Consider the following 22,741-nt stretch of genomic DNA (forward strand, 5'->3'; position numbering starts at 1 on the left):
GAAACCTTGACCTTTTTTCACATAAGTGTTGCCATAAATGCCAAAGGGGGAGATTGTTGGTAATTGATACTCAAATGGTTGGTTTCACTATGTTGTCATTGATGGAAACATAGTATCTTATTCTAACTTCATTTTTTGGTTCCATTGTCTACCAGTAGACACTTCCCAGACACTATACCGACACCGGCACCGATAGGACTGAAGGATTTCTTTGGTTACTGGAAATGCAGGTCAACATGGTTTAGAACATGGTTATCGGTATTGGAGGCTAACATCTCTTGGATCCGGCATGGACAATTTTTTTTTATATTCATGCATTTATGTTATCTAGCAAACATGTAATTTGATATTGTAATTATCTATGTAAGATGACATAATGCATGATAAATTGTATAAGGTATATAGGTCAGTTAGATTAGATCATTTTGCAATATAAGAGTAACAGATATGGTAATGGATATGTGAATGTGATATAATGTGAAATAAATCAGAGAGATTATGTATGTGAGGGTGTTTATGTAGGGATTATTCCAGTATAGGGTTTAGGGTTTCAGACTGGAACAGACAGAGCTTAAACCGAAATTGTATTCTGGCACAGCAGATGCTATCTTAGCAATTCAACACTTCTCTAGATTTTAGTATGGATTTACATGTAGTTAGTGAGGCTCCTTTTGTGATTGAGCAGTGTTCTCTAGGCTGTAAGCCTTCCTACAATTGTAGGCCCCTTATATTTTTTAATATCTATTCATATGGGTAGTGGATTGATATTGTGGGTCACAAATCCCACCATGTTTTTTCCTCTTTGAGGTTTTCCACATAAAATTCTATTTGTTATGATTCTCATTTATGTGATTGGATTATTTGTTTCTTTACTTCTTTCAATTTTGTATGTACTGGTATACTAGTTTGTGTATGCATGTTTTAATAAGGATTAAATTGATCATTCTGGTATAATACTGATTCACCCACCCCCCCGCCTCTTAGTGTTACTGGATTCTAGTAGATCAGTGTGCTCTGGGGAGTGTACCTTCCTGCATGTGTAGGCCCCATCGTAATCATATACTTTATGTAGAAGTATCATATGACTGTGGGTAAGGTTTCCCTTCGTGGTTTTTCCCTTTACCAGGTTTTCCATGTATAAGTCATGGTTTTATGTGGTATGGATGCCTTTTATTGATTCTATGGTTTATAATTATATTTTAATGCTTTATCAGGTATTTCGGTATCTATTTTTTGTTTTTCTAGTAAAAAGTTTTAAGTGCTTTAAATTCAAATAATCTATTCACAACTAATTCACCCCCTCTCTCAGTTGTCCACCGATAAACCTAACATTACCATGTCGGCTTCAATGAAGAATATAATCCTGTTGGTTGCCAGATCTCAAGGTATTTCATATTTAATCACGATGACCATGTCAGCCTACATACGTTACCAAAAATTCCTTGATAAAAATTCTTTGGGCCATAAGATAACTTATCCAATTCCTACCCATAAATAGGTTCCAAATACACATTACCGAGATTAGGACTTAACCAGTTGCAAACCAATTTAATGAATACCAATTGAGTATAATGAATACATGTTGACCCAATCAAAGAAAAATGATAAATTAGTGAGTGTCAATAAAGAATATCAACACCTAGAGATGAGTTTCCATCAATGACAACCAAAAATTTCATTAACCCTTATTGGATGAGTGTCAATTTCCAATAATCTCCCCCTTTGGCATTGATGGAAACACTCATGTGAAAAATAATGCTATTCCTGAATCTTCCTGTGAATCTACACATCCTCCTAGCCTGTACATGACACTGTTATATACATTTGATAGTCCCCTTGAGTTCTATATACATTTTTCACTTTATTCCTTCCCCTCTGACATCAATGACAAAGCGAGGTGCCCACAAAAAACACTACATCTATAAACACATGTCAGTCCTATACAAGTTTCAAAATGTCTGCATACATAGACTTCAAATATGAAAAATAAGTATGGTAACCTTTCTTAAGGGAGTCAAGAAGAAATTGAATATTATGCTAATCAAGAAACTGGCATAATATTCAATTTCTTCTAATGTAGTGGGATCCTCCTTCTACATATTAGAAATACATTATGTCTTATGAAATAACAAAGTATCCAACTGGGTACCAATGAGATTTTGAAGCTCATTTTCTCACTTTATTATGATGTCCCTTTCCTTCTCTAATTTCAAAATTTGATCCATAATTTCGAAAATTGGACCATCCAAAGAAATTGTAACGTTAGCTATCGGGTTTTAGGAATTAGAAATCTAAATTAAATTAGTCCTATAGTCTGATAGTTACTTATCTATAGGGATTGTGAGGTTAGCAAAATCTAGAAAAGTCTTGTATACTTTACCTCCCCCTGCCAATGTTGTATCAATGGATTGCAAACAAATTTGGAGTTTTCCCTTTTCAGATGCAATCATTTGTAAGAATTTTTGTTTTTGGGCTTCAAGAAATTTGTGCTTATCCCCATTTATTAAAATTTTGAGAAAAGAATCATAATGCTCAGGAATAAAATTAATAATCTCCTCCAATTTGCTGGATGAGCTTGTGGTCTCTTGAGCTAGGAATTCAGGTACCAATCTGTTCAAAACTTCAAAATTGTGTTTAAATAATTCTTTGTGTTTTTACTCCTCCTGAGCCAACTCTTGCGTTGCTTGAGCTTGGAGTGCTACTGCCACAACAATTTTCTCTGTTGGAGACATCTTGTGGTATGGCTTGTCAAAATTGATAGAAAATTGTGACAAATTTCCTTTGGCTATGGTTCAAGTGTCAATTTCAAAGCTAGAAGAGATATCTTTCCCTTGTCTACCAGAGAGGTATCCTTAGAATCCTTTATTTCTTGTGCACCGATGGATTTTCTACTTGGTGCCCTATCTCGATCGTGTAAATCCTCTATAACTTTATTATCTATACCCTTATCTATATTTTCCCCTGTACCCTTTTCTTTGACATTAACCTCTATATCATGTACATTGTTTATCGAGGTATCTTCTGATACAAAATTTGACTCACTAGCCTATACAGTGCTAGCCAGTTGATCAGTATTTACATTTTGTTGTTCCGTATTTGTCAATTTCTTGTCCCCTAGTAATTATATATTCTGAGATTGTACAAAATTGGGGTTCAACTCATAACCTAAATTTAAAATAATTCTCACCCAAATGTCTATGGTTTCCTTTAAGATCTCCTCAAACCTTTCCAACATTAGGTTATTTATTCTATGATTTCGATTAAATTCAAATGAGACGGTTTTATTTATGAGATCTACCATCTTTGGAGGGGTTATTGTTGGACAGAGATTAACCAATTTTGTCTCTTTTATTTGTCGGTCTAGGTTTTAAGCATGTAATTTCCTAGCCTCTAGCTTATCATACTATTCCTTGGGCAAAATTTTGTCTAGTTCAATCAATTCTTTACTAAAATAATCAAGATATAAAGGAATAACTTCCACAATCTACTTTTTATCCATCTCATCAAACTCATCAAAGAATGAAGAAATGTTGTCTAATAACCATCATTAATAATCTGATCAATTAAGTCTTGAGTATCGAATTTCTTCTTACTACTTCTTCTCTTGGATTCTGGTTTGGATTTCTCATTAGACTTGGATTTACGTTTATGTACATTGGTAATTTTGGGTTTTCGGGAAGGCTTCTTAACTAGTTATTTCTTTTGCTCTTCCTTCTTCTACCTCACTACTCTTGCAAAAATGCCTTTCTTCTTCAATACTTCCTTGATGTCTTCATCTGATTTTGTTTCCTTGGGAGAGTGTCATATATTGTTGGCTTACCTTTTGTTTTATCTTTGCTGACAGAACTGGTTTAGGACTGGTAGGCTCAACTGAAGATTCTTTTGGTTGCTTGGAAGTCTACGTGGGTATGGAGACCATATTGGGAGAAGCTTGAGCTGGCTTCCTAGCTTCCCTTTCTTCCTCCCTTTTATATTTCATTTCTTCTTTCCTTCGAGCTTCAAGAATTTTTAGCTTTTGTTCTACTTCTTCCCTATCATGCCCTTTATTTATTAGAGTTTTGGTTGCAACCTTAGTCATCTTCTTCTTGGTAGCCACTACAACCTCTTCTTCATGAACCTTTACCCCTTTCTCCTGGGCCATACCAAATTTTTCCTCTTTTTCATCAACTGGTGCTTGCAATAGGTGTTGTGCATAGGCATCCAGTATGGCCTCATCCAGCTCGTATCCCATATGCATAATCTAGACAATTCTAGGCTAAACTACTTCCATCATGCATTCATCCTTATTTACCATAAAACATATTGCATCTTTGTATTACTCTACTATAAATTTAGGAATTGTAGCTCTATTTTTCATTTCCTCTTGAATTTTTTTTTCAAATGCCCATATACTAGCTTTAATCTATTTATCCCCCTATCTATCCAAAATTTGAGCTATCTGGGTGGCTACCGAATGATCAAAAGCCCATTGAATCTTCCCATAACTGGGAACAGTACCTAAAAAGTAGAATGCTAGAAAAAAAAAAAAGAAACCATATCTAAAAGTGTTTATCTTATCTTGTTTGATTTTATGCAGGTTTGACATTAGCTCCTTCAACATCACATTGTAGAGATCATAGTGTGTATCCTCCTTTATAATTTGTTGAGCAATAAAAATGTTGTTGCTGGAGATAGAGTTTCGTCGATTAGATTGGTAAACTTTGTAACTGATTATCATTGCGGCAAACTTAACATCAATTTCCCCCACATCATCAACTCTCATTGAATGACAATGGAAAGTGGTATCGGTGAGTTTGCGGAGTTCTAAGTTGGAGACCTTGCACCTAGGGCCGAGTACACCTGAAATCTTGTGCGGACAGGTGATTTTCTTAATTACTTCCTCTGTGATTTTGTAGGGCCGATCCAACCAATTAAATTATCCATGAATGCGGCTCATAATGAATCGGGTGAAACCCTTCCTCTGCAAGTGGGAAAATTCCAGTTTCAGCTAGTTTCCTATGATCAAATTCTTAGTGAAAATGTAGGATAGTTCATATGCTCCTCGCTCCCCGATATTATAGTGAATGTATGCCCTAGTGTCTTCGGTATGAAGAACACCATGACACATGCTTGAGAATACTCCTGAAGGTTCATCCAAAAGAGATTTGAGGGGGTTCTTCTTGAATACAGGACAAGGGCTGTTGTTGATTTCCACCAAATGAGCATCGATATTGGATGAAGAAGTTGTGATGCTAAAAACGTGGTAAATAGAAAGGAATGCACATATAATGAGACAATAAAACATAATGGAAAGATTAATTGAAAATAAAATTAAAGATGCAAACCATAAGCCTTCCTTGAAATGTCCCATTTTCCTCTATTCTTGAGGACCTTGAAGGTGTAGGATTGGTTGGCTCTCAGCGGAGCAATGACCTCCAAAGTGGCAACTCAAGAGTTGAGTAGCTACTTGATCATGATTGATTATGCAAATGATATGAAATGCAATGCTATGATTAATCCAAAATGCTAATTACTAGATGATTGAAATAAAAATTCCTATAGTAATGATGCTGAAAATATGAATGTAAGGGATCCTTATTGCTCCAAAATGGGGGATATTTATAGGAATTCCAAGGCCAAAGCTAAGGTGGCAGGAATCAACGGTCTAGATCTGATCTAAAGATATCAAGGGACAAGATTGAGGAAGTTGGAGAAGTGGTTGGAGGAAGGGACACTTGTCATCTTTGTGGTGACTAGTGTTAAGGAGCCTTGCTCATGAGAGGGCAAGTGTCCAAGGGAGGAGACATTTGGCAAAAGTTCCATGTGTCTCAAGGGGAGAATATCCACACCATAGGAGGTTAGGATAAGAATCAAGGTTAGAATGTGAAAGATAGGATAGGGTTAGCCAAACCCAGGGTTAGGTGAAATGTGTTACATCAGGGGATGGCTAGATTAGGTGGTTAAAAGTTAGGAGACATGTGCTCATTTGAATTTAGAAATTCAAATAATTTGGAAAATGATAATTAATCTCGACAAACTTGAGTTTGTCAATTTTAATTAAAGATTAGAACAATTGATTAAAATGAGGGAAATTAATTAATTTAGAATTAATTAATCAAAGGGGGATAAGAAATGATCTATATAAATAAATCATGTAGATTTATTTACTAGTAGATGAATGGAGAAATTAATCAAATTGCTTGTGAATTCAATTAATTGGGAAGGGGGATTAATCAAATAACTAAGTATTTAATTAACTATCTTTAGACCATTTTTAGGTGTATACTTTTTGCCCCTCTTTGATGCGATGTGACGATGTGTTGGTTCAAAGAACACTTGATTAATGATGTTGCTAATATTGATTTTCATAAGATGCAAAATTGGTTTCGATTTGATGTGGATTTGGTTTCGATATGATGTTGATTCAATTTTGAGATGATAAATATCGATATGATGCGGTTTCGATGCTCTAAGATGATAAATCTCGATATGATGCCCTAGATGCTGACTAATAGATATTGATGCAAGGGTGCCCCCTCGAGAGATGAATTGGATAATTTTTGCAATGTTTTTGAATTTTTCACCATTTTTTTATTTTTAAAATTTTTTAAAAATTTTTACAATTTTTTATGATTTTCTGATTTTTAGTGATTTTTAGAGTCAATTCGATTCATTTCTGGATAAGAAATTTGAAAATGCTACCTTGCCAAGTTGGTTAGTTGATTAGATGATTTAAAAGTAATGGAAAATAATGGGTTTAAAAAGTTGAATTCCTTTTACCACTCTTCATTTGTGCACTTCAGTTGTTTGGAAAATTTGCTCTAGAGGAAGGAATGGTGATCCTGTACCACCAACATAGGTTTGAGTGGGTTTGGCAACATGAGCGTCATCCGGACTACAGTCCACCGATCCGTACTTCAAGAAAACCTAGCTTTGTTAAATCTTTAGTTGATTTTTGGAAAATTTAGCTATTTGTAGAAAAAATCATTTTTTAGCATTTTCGCCACATGGGTTTGAACAAAATTTACATTTTTGAGATGGGTTTTTTTGAATTAAAAAATGGGTTTCTTGGATTTTTTTATTTTGAAAATTTGGCCCCTTAAAAAAAATAATATTTTCTTTTATTAATGCATTTTGCTTCTTTTGTGAAAAAAAATTCAATTGTTTTTTTCAAATGACCTTTTTTCTTTGGTTTTGGGAGTGGTGGCATCACGACGGATGCCCCCACAATTGTGGCAGATGCCACTGACGCGATCATGGGCACCATCATGGGCACCATGGGTGCCACGGGTGGTGTCGCAAGGCATCGTCAGCATTGTGGGCGGCATCGCTGACACCACTGTTGGCACCTACAGCACCATGAGTAGCACCACTGGTGCCAAGGGTGCCACCGGCGCGCGAGAGGGGGTCCCGACCTGAAATATATATTTTTTTTTCTTTGGTATTTTTCAATTTTTGATGATTTTTGTATTTTTTTCAATTTCTTCGATTTTTTGATGATTTTTTGATTATTTGATGATTTTTTATTTTTCCGTGATATTTTTTATTTTTGATGATTTTTCGATTATTTGATGTTTTTTTCGATTATTTGATGATTTTTATATTTGTTAGACCAAATTTTCGATCATGTTGGCTTCATTTTTTATTTTGAAGAAAATGATTTAGTTTTTCATTTTTTGCCATTTATTGTATTTTGCATTTATTGATGTTTGATAAAGAGGTTGGATTGTTGTCAATTCAATTTGATTTTTGATTTCAATAGGGTAAGATTTGATTAGCTATCTAATTGATAAAATTAGACACTCTTGATAGATGAAATTTGATGATCAGTTTTGATTATCTCAATGTACGGGTGAGATGAAATAGGATTTATAATGACCTCATGATAGATGAGTGTCATTGATAGGGGCCCAACAAGATTTGATAAAAATCTCAATTGAGAAAGATAGAGTGATAGATAGATTGATTTGATAGATAGATAAATCAAGAGACTAGTATGATGAGATGATTTGATTGCAGGAGCACTTTAGTGTCCTCCCGTCTTGGGAACACTTCTCGAAGTCATGGATGCTGATACCCTGCCTTAGTCAGGCAGAGTGAGACCATGTTGACAGGTGTGGTTTCCCTTATCAACATGCCCCAACCCTTGATTAACCAGGGATTATTGATAGCCTAAGCAGAGCTTTGGCATAGCAAGCACAACACTTTTCCCTTAACAACAGGCAAGATGATGGTGGCACCCAAGGATGTATACTGGATACTGCACATCCCTATGATGGGCGAGCTAGTGTACTATGATCTTAGTGAGTAGGGTGGGTCATATGCACTCTGCCGAGTGTTCGAGGATGATGAGATAGGCGTATATGACATTGCGTGGCAAGAGATGCTAGAGCTAGGTTATGCCACATTACCCACTATTCTTTCTGAATTCATTAGAGGTTTCCTTTGTCCTAATCAGAGGTCAAAGGGACTATTTGTTGGATGGGGCTGTCTCCTTGAGTAGATGGTCGCAAAGGGGACCAGATTTGTGTAGGGGTCATGCATGCTGGCACACTTGTATCTTGACTTGCACTGAGTTGTGTACTAGAGATCGGTTGCATTATCAGCAGGGGTGACTATTCTTCAGATATGGACCTAGGAGCACCTATCTACCACATGACTATTGGTTGATAGAGATATACCTATAGGTAGGCCTTATGCTGATGGGTATTCATGTATCATTGTCCAACGAAAGTTGAGAAAATTGGAGTATTGGCTACGAACACTAGATGATCTGGATTCTGTGATATAAAGACCATACATAGATTGTGAGATCTAGCCTGAGGATGCATTGGAGATGTCGTATCTATTTGTGACATGATATCTAATTGGATCGAAACCCTATGTTATCGAGCAATTCCTTTATATCAGGGTGTTGAGATAGTATGGTAGGATATAGAGGATACCACAAGGTACAACTCATTATGCTTGCAAGAGACTCTATGTGGCTAACTGAGGGCCCTCTATTTCATATGAGTAGGAATGTGCAGAGCATCCATCATTAGGGCCATTAGATTGGGATTATCTTTCAGGTATGATAGATGGTAGGGTGACAAATGAGTATGTCATTTATTGTATTGTATATAGGTTTGTGAGGCTGACCTATCCGGATGAGCCAGAGCCAATTTTAGATGAGGATGATGAGAGGCTATGATGCAGAGCTCCTAGATGACCGAGGGATGATGGGAGGAGAGGAGGTGGGGGTGGAGATGATGGCAAAGATGGAGGGGATGACAAAGATGGACATGGAGGAGATGCAAGAGATCATGGTGTTATAGATGGTGATGGAGGAGATGATGATGGGGGAGATGGCCGAGTAGTGGCAGTGACAGTGGCAGTGGTAGGCACATCGGGCACCAACAGTTCTAGATTGGCTAGAGATGTATATATGGATTGGATGACTTGAGTGGTCAGAAGGAGGATATTAGGTCCAATGGATCAGGGGAATTAGGTCCCATAGCAGGAGGTTCCCCAAGTTGAGCAGGTACCTATGGGAGCATCACATGTTGAGCAACCATAGGCACAGGCACCTCCATGGATCCTCATTAGGATGTCGTCTCATCAATAGAAGGCTTAGATTATGGACTTATAAGGTAAGACTCAGCAGTTAGTGAGTTGACTAGTAGAGAGGGACACTTAGATGGCCTAGTTAGAGGCCCAGATGGCTTCTCTCATGGTTGAGAGAGATGTAGCTAGGGATAGGTATTGACAGGCCAAGGCACAGGTAAAGATGCCAGGATAGTCTAGTTCAAGGAAAGATACCCTAAAGATGATGCGTCAGGCAGTCTGAGAGGCCAAGTATTACAAGACCTTATACTTTATTGTTGTTCCTGTTGATCAGAGGGCTCTAGGATTTTCACAACTGAGATTTGAGGAGTGATAGAGTCACTTTAGAGAGATCCCCCAGGTGGTGACCTAGGTACAAAGGTATCAGTTGGTGTTACTAGACCTACTGCATTAGGACAGAGTTCTGCTCCGTATCTTAGTGGTCACACTAACATGGGACATTAATATATTCATGTACACAAATTTTTGTAATGAGATATTAATGATTCCCGCGATGTATATTTGTGATGTATCTCATATATTTTTTGATATCATTGTACCTTGGACATTGATCTGTTTGATGATCGTATTTGCTCTATATGACTTATGAGATGATGGATGCATTCTATTTGACATATGATTATGTTGTGTAGTTACTTTCATGATGTATGCTTTATTTTCTATATGTTTATGGATTCTAGATGAGGGATGCATACTTCTTATATGATGATGCAAAAATTCAATGATGTTATGCAAATGAGAATATATATGGTGATGCCTATAAGTACTATGTGATGTGTGTGCAATGCAATGCTTTCTATGTTTATGATATTTTTTATGATTTTCTCATGCATGTTAATATGAGATGGATGGAATGCAATGCAATGATGTGACTTTATATGATTTGAGATAAAATGGATGCAATGCAATAATCTAACTAAATGAATGAATGATTGGATGCTTTATATGAATGATGCCTTAGTATGCAATGATTATATGAGATGAACTAACTTATCATGCAAGATGAATGAATTGATTATTTTTGTTATTGTCCAATGTACTCAATCACGTAATAAGAGAAATAACACCATGTTGAATTCTTTGGCCTTGGAAAAGTAGAGTGTTGTGATCCCATGCAAAATAAAATGCAAATCTACTTCAAGAATACAAATGCAAAATGAAATGGAATGCGGCGATCGGACTGATCATGGAGTTATTGCTTTGTTTCATCATTAAGCCTTTAAAATGTGCGAAGTGGGTCCAAACATCAATTATATAATTGAACCATGATGACCTGAGCACTACTTTCCTGGGTTTTGATATTGCAAGTTAGCACAAGCATAGAGGTATAATTGAACCAAGATGACCTGAGTGTTGCTTGTGTAAAACAGGCAGTATTAACCATTTCTATATGCAAGTCCGAAATGTCTTCTATGATCCTCTGATGATTATGTCCTAAGACAACTTTGCACATATGAATGATCAATTTACAGACAGTAGATAAGAAAAATATCATGTTCCTTCCTTGTTCCTCTAGTCAAAGACATCATGGAGTCACTCAGAAATCATGATAGCAAAAATCAAGATAAAATAGTTGAACCATTATTGTCAAAGTGTTAAAATCATGAGTCCGGATATATCATCCATTGATATGTGTTTGTCATGTTTAGATGGATATGTAATAGCTAATGGTTGACAATGTGATCCTATGTTCAATGTTGGATGTGTCTCAGTTTTTTGCTTGACAAGTGTTTTCTAACTATTGTTCTACCTGTTTGATTAAGCTCAAAATGATGAAATTTTTTGTCCCGAGCCAGGTTCAGGATTTTGCCCCTAGTCTCAAACAAATTTTATTATGATATATACAATGATCCAAACCATGATGAGAAATCACCTAGGATGCCTGCATATGTAAAAAGGCCTAATTATGGATATGAATAGTGCTGATCAAAATGAGTGCAAGTGGAAGGATGCATGAACCAATAGATGAAAGAGCTAGCTGACAGATAGCGGCTATTTGCCAGGTTTTCACCATCTATTTTTATTGCACTTTTTCTCATATTTAATTTTTTTTTTCATTATTTTTCACTGTTTTTGTATTTTTTGCTTTTTCACTATTTTTGGATTTTCTCCATTTTCACTATTTTTGGATTTTCTACTTTTTCACTATTTTTGAATTTTCTATTTTTTCACTGTTTTTGGATTTTCTGCTTTTTCAGACATAAAACTTTTTTAGATGTTGATCCCAGTCCTGTGTTGATAGTTGATATCCTCCTGACCCAAATACTATTGTGACCACAAATAGACCTAACTAGTTTGGTTCAAAATTTCCTTTCTTTTCTCGATCGGACTGGTTTCATGGATTTTCCTTTAGTACTAGTTCCCCAATTTGAAAGATTCATGGTTTGGCCTTATGATTATAACTTTGGCGCATTCTTTGTTGATATACCTTTAAATGATCAAACACATTTTGTTTTCATTCATGGATCAATTCTAACTCCTGCAATCTAGATACTCACTATTCTTCATCTGAGATAAGACCTTTTAATGATACTCGTAGAGAAGGTATCTCTACTTCTATTGGCAACATTGCTTCTGTTCCATAAACAAGAGAGAAAGGTGTGGCACTTGTTGGTATGTGGATACTAGTACAGTAGGCCGATAGAGAAGGGCTCAATTGAATATGCCAATCTCTTCCAGCATCATTCACTATCTTTTTGAGGATTTTCAAAATAGTTTTGTTTGATGCTTTTGCTTACCCATTTCCTTGTGGATAGTAGGGTGTGGAAAATTTATGTTGGATCTTGAATTTCTCACATAGTTCTTGGACATCCTGATTCTTGAACGGTCACCCATTATCAATGATAATGGTCATGGGTATTTCATAGCGAAAGATTATGTAGTTCAAAATAAATGCAGCAATTTGTTTCCCTATGATATTGATGAGAGGTATTGCCTCAATCCATTTTATGAAATATTTTGTAGCTACAAGGATGAATTTGTGACCATTGGATGAAGAACGATTTATCTTTCCTACTAGATTAAGACCCCATTAGCAGAAAGGCCAGGATGTTGTCAAAGCATGAAGTTCTTGTGCTAGTGCATGAATCAGATTCCCATGGATCTGACATTGTTTGCATGTTCTAGCTATCTGAAAAGAATCTCATTCGATACTTGGCCAATAATAGCTCAAGCATATGAGTTTTTTTGAAAGGGTAATACCACTTGAATGAGTGCCACAAATGTCATTATGGACTTCATTTAAGGCCTTCTCATATTCTTCTTGTTCGAGACATCTTAAAAGAGTACCATCTAGACCTCATTTAAATAGGGTATCCACGACAAGATTATAATGGGAGGATTGTTGAATAAAGTTTCTCTTTTGAGTTTTTGACAAATCGGGAGGTAGGGTGTTATCTTTCAGGTATGTATAAGTTTTTCCATAGTGGGAGGAATCATTCCCAATAAGGTGATAGATAGTTTGAGAATTAGGAGAGATAGTCTAGAACTTGGCATGCTATATCTTTCTGCAAAGGTCTCACTCTGATGGCTAATATCAAAATTATTTTAGAGGAATGCTCTTCTTTATCATACGCTTTGATGGTGATCTTTTTTCGGGGATCAACTGTATCTTTTGAATAACCTAGAGCATGGACAAGACTCAATGAGAAAATGTTTAAGCCAGCTCCACCATCTATTAGGACACGTTTAACGTGTGTCTTGTGAATGAGGACTTCAATGTGAAAGGTAGCATTATGGAGATGTGGTAAGGATATGTCATCTTCTTTGGTAAATGATATACAGTGATTGGTTGTGAGGTGTCCTACCATAGTTTGGAATTGATCTATATCAACATCTTTAGACACTATTGTATCTACTAATGATCTTTCTATAATTTCCTTGTGTGCAGGTGAAAGCTTTAAAAGTTCTAAGATGGATATTTGTGTGGGGGTCTTTTGGAGTTGATCCACTAGACTGTATTATTTTGTAGTGGATGACATGTTAGTTGTAGGATCCAGAAAAACAACTTTGGCTTTGCTTCATGTGATAGCATGAGCGGGTTCTTCATGTTGTTTCTATTTAACCACGATCACATTCACCACATTGTCAAATGCATGAGCATAGTTTACTTTTGCTTTACCTTTACCATTCTTCTCTGTTGATGATTCACCCTTCTCATAGTTAGGAAGTGGAGTTTTGAAAGTTGTGTGAGATTCATTTGTTGTATGTCCATCCATAGTTATCACTCTATTACCAATCAAATCTTGGATGACATGTTTTAATCATTGACAAACATCTATTTGGTGTCCTTTGTTTTGATGGAAATCAGAATAATGGTTATCATTCCACCAAGAAGGTTTTACCTTGAGTTCAAAGTTTCTTTCTTCTAGCAAGGTAATTAACTTGTTTGTGAGAAGTGTTTTTAATGCTAACCCAAGTGGTTCACCAATGTTTATAAATTTTCATCGAAAGAAATTGTTGATGGTTGATTTTTCATGATTGTTGTTTGGTTGAGCTGCTGCTAAGTTATTGGATAAATTAAAAACTAGTTTCTTTGGTTTTACATTGATGTTATCCACTATCCCATCGTTGACAAAATTTTGATTTCTATTCAAAAATTTTGTATTATCATTGTTATTGTTGTTATTGTTATTAGGAAGATGAACTCCTTCTTTTTATAGCTTCAACTCACCTTTCTTTACCATAGCTTCTTCCATTCTAATTCCGTTATCAATTATTTTTTCAAAATTTTGATGAAATTGCATTTTTCAGATTATAACTCATTTGATAATTTAGGTTGTCGATGAATATATCTATTTTATCATATTCTGGAACTATACGAGGATATCATGAAGCTAACTGTCTCCATCTCTGTAGAAAGATCATAAAAGGTTTTCCACTCTTTTGTTTAGTATTACATAGGTCGAGCATTGTGACTTCATGTTGCATGTTATAAGAGTATTGTGAAACAAACTTATCCACCAATTCTGCAAATGATCTAATTCTAGGTGGAAGTTTGGAGAACCATTCCATAGCTAGTCCACTTAATATTTTTGGAAATAATCTCATCAAGTAGGTATCCTCATGTGCAAAATCCATACTCATTGTGCAAAATTATCATATATGATCTTGGGGATCAATGCATCCATCATATTTTTTCATATCTAGGAGTTTCACAACCTGTAGGAAATGGTATCATGTTTAGATTTATGTCAAATTGGTAAGGTAATATTTCTTGAAGTGAATATATTCTAACAGTTCCTCTCTGCATATCTTGAATTTGTGTTTGCAGTACTTGTATTTGTAGTGTAAGAGTTGTGATAGGGTTATACACATGATTTGTTCTTATATAACCATGAGTGTGCATTCTAGTATGATCTTGATCTCTTCTTTTATCATCTCGGCTCCTTCTTGTGTCCTCATTAGATTTGACATGATTGAGAATTTTTTACATCATCCTTTTTGGGAATGGAAGTTTTCCCATTAGTTGTTGTGTTATTAGGAATTGATGTGTCATCCTTTTTGTGACCAAAAATGTCCTCATGTCATTTGTTATCATGAAAAGAATCACTTCTCTTTTGTCCTAATTTGCTCACATCAAAATCTTGGGAGAGTGTAGCACCAGATTTAGCTAACATTAGGAAGTATTTTTCTTTGTCTCCCTCCAATATTTTCTCTATAAATTTATCAAATTTATGGTCTTGTTTGATTTCTCTGAGATGTTATTTTATTATCTCCTCTTCTTCTTGTATTTCATTTTCATGTTCCATGTTCCTATAATCTTTAGTTATTTCAAATGTTTCTATTTCTATTTCTGCAATCTTTCATCTCTGAGCCCTGGTTAAAATGGGCATAGACATGTTTTGACTATTTTATGAGGTTTAAATATTCTATAATGTGTCACAATAAGTAATCAATTATTGAGGTAATGATCTTTTCAAGTATTTACTTGTTTGCAAGTTTTTCGGTCTTAGTTTTGGGGTGCAAATTTTGTGATTTTTTATATTGCCAAGTTTAATAGGAATGATATATCCTATGCTAAAGAATGATGTTATTCTAATCAAGCGTTGTAGTTTCATGATAAAGGATGATAGATCCTAATGAGAAACTATGTTTGAACAATCAATTTATCAAATAAAATGTGATGTTGCACTTTAAGGTGTTAGATCTTGAACTTGTTTGAGGTAAATACTTGAGAACTTTTAGCATGTCTAGTCTTGAATCTATTTTGATAGAAGATAACCTGATTGATTGACCCAAGGAGATGACCTAGCCTCTATGTTTGACTGTCTGAGAAATGGGTTATTTATGTTTTCTGATTTTGGTGCAGTTTACTAGAAACACTAACAAAATGATAAGGAACACTGCTATATTGACCAGAAACGATGACAAAATGACCAGAAACACTGCTATAATGACCAGAAACATTGAGAAATAGACCATGAACACTGCTATACTGACTAGAAATGTTATATTTTGCAATGCAATGACTCTAAAGTTCAAAATAATGATGTGTAGACTTAGTAAATTGAGTGTTTGAACTTAGGAGATTGTAACTTTCACCCAACTTTGTGATTTTTAGACTCAGAGAACTGATATTTATACCTAGCAAGTAGAAACTAGGATATTTAATGTTGCAACACAAGCAATTTGACATTCAAATCAAAAGCGTTGTTGATTAGACCAAGGGAGTTGACATTTAGACCAAGAGAGATACTGTTTAGACTAAGAAATCTACTATTTAAACTAGGAACTCTACTGTTTAGACCATGAAATCTGTTGTTTAGATGAGAAACTCTGACATGCTCAACCTTGGAGAGTTAATGTTGAAATATGAGAAAGATAACATTCATACCAAGAGAGCTGACATTTGGACTAAAAGTGTGAGTATCTGGACTGTAAGTGTGACTGTTTGGATTGTAAGTGCAACTATTTGGACTATGAATGCAACTATTTGGACCAAAAGAGATAATGTTTTCATTGTGAATGTGACTATCTGGACCGTAAGTGCGATTGTTTGGACTAAAAGAGTTGTTGTTTGGATTGAAAGTGCAATTGTTTGGACCAACAACACTATTGTGTAGACTGAAAGTGTGAGTGTTTGGACTGTAAGTGCGACTGTTTGGACTATCAGTGCAACTATTTGGACCGAAAGAGCTAATCTATTGTGAAACCTGTAAATTTGATAATTTGAAGTTTGAGTTTGAAATTTTTGTTGTATTTCAATGGATGATATCTTGACTTGACTTACAAACATAGAAATCAGATTGTATTTTTGTCCCAAAGGGCACATAAAGTGTATTTTCAAGAAGCTTTAAAGAAATACCAAGTTTTCACGAGTTTTGAACAATTGAAAACACATCATTCGGTCTATCCTAAAGAGATTGGCTTCATTATTAGTTCTTAGCCCACACTTGGTACCCTGTCATCTCACACGGCCTTGTCACCCCCTAAAGGGCACCCATGTTTTTGCCTTTGCGAGAAATAGTGAAGTCCCATTATGAGCCTATCAATAAGGTCTCAAAAGGGGAGTTTGCACATACGCTCAAGAGGGACATATCGTGAGTATCTTAAGGAGAGATTCTTCCCCCTCCATGCACTAATAATTTAATAATGTTCGGAGGTAAACTGAGTAGCTTCTAATTTTAATTGGAACTAGTAAGGGATTTGTTTGACGTGTCGGGGTATAAACTCAATTAAGAGGTCTCCCACCCTTAAAAACTAGGGTTTGATAGACCTGAAGATACGGAGGAGAGCTATTCTTGAGCATTGTCGTTGACTTGATTTTCATCAAATCAAGTTTATTTTATAATGGGTTGTAGTACTTGGTGTTAGCCATTCCAACTTGGGTCATTCCCCTCTCACCGTCCTTAATGGCTTTTGCCTTATAGGCTCCTCGGGAGGGCAAACCCACTAAAGATATACACTATTAAAAGAAAAATATGAGTCTGACTATCCGATCACCTAAGAAAGGTTAGAGCATACTCGCCTATCATCAAAATACATAAGAAATGTTTGTTCATTTCCATTGTAATTAGTCTATGTGCCTAATTTAACAAAAATAAGTGCAAAATCTCATGACTGCAAACAAAGTTAGTACTTTATATTGCATTCTTTGATGATGAAATATTTTATGACTCCGGTCTTTCACAGCGAAATAAGTATCTACAAAACCAATAATCTGCAAAATAGGTTCAAGAAATGATAGTCTAGAAGTAGAAATAAGGAATGCAACATACAATATTTTCCAAATCAATAAAAAATTGAAAATGCCATCAAATTGACCAAGAAATCCATCATATGTGCCAAGAAAGCTGCCAAATGGACCCAAAACACTACTTTGTACACCATAAATTCTACTCTACACACCATAATTATTGTTAAATGGATTGAAAACATTGTCAAATATACCAGAAATGCTATAGAACATACCAAAAATGCTAAAATAGAGAAAAACATAAACAATAGAGTTGAGAAGTCTCCCATAAATGCCATTTAAGATGTCAGAATGCTACTATTTATGGTGAAAGTGGAAACAACAATATTGAACGACTAAATGAATTCAACCACAAAACCCTAGCCTAACAACAACAAAGATCCACCATAACATATGAAGATTACCTAAGACAATGTAAATAAAATAAAATCACAAAGATTATACCATCACATGTCCAATAGGGTTTGGATCTCCATTCTTCCTATCTCCATTGATCTTGCTTGATATATTTGTAATGCCCCACCAGAAACCCTAAAGGAAAACAGTACGTCTAGGCCACTAAAAGCGTGTAATTAATTTTGTTTAAAGATTAAGTGCATAATCATATCAATAGCATGTTTAATGACACAATGAAAGTCTAACGTATGATCTCCTAAGGGTTACCAACGAAGATTACTTCGTAGACTTTATTGACATCATAGTTAATCCTATTGTACAACTAATTAGGAAAATTAAATGCTTAAGATAAAATCTACACATACATCTAAATTCCTGTAGTGTCGTAAATTGTACGCACTTGCTAGGGTGGTACAATTTCACACCTAGTTTAGCACCCGCCTTGGCGCATTTTGTATTTTGCATTGCATTTCCTCTTTAGCACTTAATTAATCAAATTAATTAGGTCTAAGGTTCTATTTCATCATCTTTCACATCATAAAGTTGGGCCCTTTCATTAAAGTGTGCCCTTTTCATTTTATTCCTCCAATACATCATTTAATCAAAAACCCTAATTAAGTCCTATTTTGAACTTGGGGGCTTGATTTCGAGGGTCAAAACATCTTGAAATCACTTGTAACTTCGGGATTCTCTCTAAAATCATCATATTCGACAGTCCTAAAAATTTGGTGAAAAGTTGTGGGGACCATGGCGCCCGGAGTGCAACATGGTCCCGGACATTTTTCTCGAAATTTTAGGAGCGCGATCCAATCATAAAATAAAGCTTAACCCCAAGAAATTGGCAGGAGATTCAATCTCTAGGTCGGCCAAAAGTTGAAATTAAGACCTAGGGTTTCATATATAAGAGCTCTCTTTCTTCATTTGAAAAGATCCGAATTTTGGGCTTTCGAGGACCCCATATGCAGCGAAAGAGTAGATCTTTGAAGACTTCAACAACATTCAACATTCCTCTATCAAGCACTTATCAAATTCATTCATCCATTTAGGGCTTGGAAGACATTGAAGAACAATAGGAGATTACCGACTGAAGATTGGCTTGTACTCCTCCCTTGAGGGTTGGGTATGATTTCATGTTGTTTTCATGTCTTTGCATAAGCTTCAATATATCCTTTATTCATGCTTTAGATCATTTTGAATCTTGGTTTAGAGCATTTACATTATCATTTACAAGCAATTAGGGTTTACTTTCTAGGTTGCTCTAGTTTGCTTTCTTGCATTTAAGGACCTTGCACACACACTAGGTCTGCACACACAATATATTTTACAATACAACTTGGCTATTCATGGAGGTGGAAATCACCGAAGCAGGGGTTTGACTAAGGCAAAACCCTATATAGCCGCCCAAACACCTTTTCAGATATAAGTGTAGGTTTCGGGACTCGGACGACGCCGCAAGTTGCAGATCCGGGAGAAGCAGACTGAGACCGACCTTCCCACCAAATTTCAGAGCAAAAGACCAGGACAGGGGCGTGGGGCACCCTGGTCCTGCCAGGACAGGGGCACTAGGCGCCCTGGTCCCTGGGACAGGGGCGCTGGGCGCCCTGGTCCTCCTGACAGACAGCATTTTCAGCATTTTTGACAGCTTTTCCAGAGTGCAAAACAGCAGTTTCCGGAGCAGTTTCAGGGGCAGAATCAGGACAGTGGCGCCCGCGCCCCTGTCCCGAACATTTTCATTCATATTTTAACACCGGGTACGCATTTACATTCTTGTCTTGTCCTTGTGTTTACAGCTTTCCATTGTTTAAGTTCAATTCTGCAATCTTGTTATTAGTTCATACTTGCACTTTGGGGTTAGGAATTGAACTTGCATCATTTCATCTTTCAATTGCAACAAAGGAATATAAATCCTAATAGGTAGCCCATGGCTCTCTCTTCCACAAGAAGAAGTAGCCAATTGTGTGATACCTCTAGGCTCTTTCGTATTCCACAAGTGTGTGGTTGAAAGTGAGATTAGGGCATGTTTGCTTAGTGTCACTTTTTCTCCCACACATTTTGGTGAACCCGACGTGAATTCCAATCTTCTCTAATTCTGATTTATGATTTCAAAATTGAGTGTTTATGCTATTTTAAATTCAAATTTGTATTTACAAGTCTTAATTTCTTGCAAGATTCAAAAATTTAGAGGAAATTTTTGCTAAAACCCTAATTTTTCAATTCAAAGTTGAACTTGTGGATAGCTTAATTGGGATCAATAATTTCAAATCTGATTTAGGAACTCATTTGAATCATAAATTTCATTTTCTAAATCTACATTCTAAGTGCTTGCATTGGTTAAAATTGAACATTTTCTTCTATTTTGCATGTGTTATCATTTGAAAGAGGAAAATTGTTGTCATGATGCATTCATTCCATAGATGTGATAATGGGTTAGCTTCCCTTGTTTCAATTTTTCCTTCTTCTAAAGAACCTCCCCCTATATATAACAACATTTTAGTGCCTAAAAGAGTTGCTACCAATCCCTTTGAGACTCTCCCATGCTCTAAGGATGAAGACTTTAAGAGTGATCTTGACAATTCTCCTAAAATATGCCCTTCCTATTTAGCTATCCTAGAGGAAGAGAATGATATCATAAACACCTTTCTTAATGTTACTTAACCTTCCCTCCATGATGCCTCTCTAAGTGAAAAGGTATTTATGGACATTGAATTATTTTCTCCTAAAGTTGGTCCTTCCAATGGGGGCATGTTAGTGCAACAAGAGGTTATGAACACTTCTTTCAAAGATCTCCTTCCTAAGAATGAATCTTTGGAGAAATATGTTCATGTTCCTCCTAAAAGACACTCCCTTCATGAGGATCCTTTTGTGCAAGAAGATGACATTATCCCTACATTTCCTAGTGATGGCATTTCCTTTTCCAACAAAATTCCCACTAGAGATGATGAATTAATGATAAATGCTTACCCTTTTCCTAAAGTTTGTCTTACCCATAAGAATCCCTTAGAGAAAGAAGATGAAATAATAAGCAATTTCCTTAATTCTCTCTCCCCTAAAGATCATATTGAACATATTTTGAGGAAAGAGGATGAGTTTAACACATCTATTGATTCTCTCCCTCCTAAGGATGAGGAATTAATAAACAATGTTATCTCCTCTCCTGAAATTGACAATACTTCAAACATTCCTTTCAACCACTTCACTATTTGGGATGAACCATTAGAAGAAGGTGTAGATTATTCTCTCTCCCTTGATAGTTTCTCACCTTCCTTGAATATCAATTATTCTCCCTCTAAAAAAGCATCTCCCTCTCATCAACTTGGCTCTACTCATAAGGATACCCTAGTTCAAAGCAAGATGGTTAACATCTCTTTCAAAGATCTCCCTCTCAAAAGTGAGACTTTAGAGAGTAATGTTGACTCTTCTCCTAGAGAGTTTATTCCCCATGTAGATCATTTGATGATAGAGGATGATATGACCTTTCCTCTTCCTACTAGGACATCAATGCCTACCCCTTGTCTCTCTCCCTAAATTGATTTAATTCGTGATGAGATTTTAGTGCAAGAGAAGACTATCAATAATTCTTCCAACACTTTTGTTCATTCCTCTAAACCATCCTCAATCAATTTGATACATGTGAATGAAACACCTAACAAACCTCTCTTGACTATCCAAGGTGCTTGTCCTTCTCAAAATTCTCAACCTTTAAATAAGCCTATCTTAGTGGTTCAAGGTGGTTATGCTAATGATTCTTTTTGCACGCCTAAGAAACCTATTATTACTGTGCAAGGAGGTTATTTTTCTAAGAGCCCTTATGAGTATGCTAAGCAATTGACTAGAGAGAGTTATCATGCGGTTGCTCATACCTATAACACAAGAAACAATAGGCAACCTAATCCTCCTCCAGTTATCCCCACTTCGCTTCCTCCTTCCCAACCTATTCTTCCGCAAGCTCCTCGTATTTCACAAGTTCTTGGTAAGGAATATGATCTCATAGAACAACTTAAAGCTACCCCTGCTAAGATATCCCTTTGGGATTTGATCCAAACTTCTTCCGTTCATCATGGAATGTTACAAGATGCCTTGAAAGATTTGAATGTTCCTCCACCTAATACATCTAGTAATATAGTATCTTTGGTTAACTCTGTGATGAATCCCAAAGCTCAAATTGTGTTCACACAAGATGAGTTGCCTACTAGTGAAATTCAACATCAATATGATCCCTTGATGATTGTGGTTATCATAAATGACACTGCTATAAGACGAACACTGGTAGATAATGGCTCTGGGCTTAATGTGTGTAGCATTAATCTCTTGCATAAGATGAATGTGGATACATCCCTAATTGAGCCTAACTCTCGTCCTATTCGAGGCTTTGATAATGTGGCTAAGTCTTCATTAGGTATTATCACCTTACCAATCACAGTGGGACCTATTACTTTGCCTACTCCTATCCATGTTATGTCGGGAAATATATCATACAACTTGTTATTAGGGAGACCTTGGATTCACAGTATGCAAGTTGTCCCCTCTACATTGCATAGACAAGTTAAATTCATTTATAACAAT

This window comes from Cryptomeria japonica, chromosome 8 (genome assembly GCF_030272615.1).
Source record: "Cryptomeria japonica chromosome 8, Sugi_1.0, whole genome shotgun sequence".
NCBI classification, from domain to species: domain Eukaryota; kingdom Viridiplantae; phylum Streptophyta; class Pinopsida; order Cupressales; family Cupressaceae; genus Cryptomeria; species Cryptomeria japonica.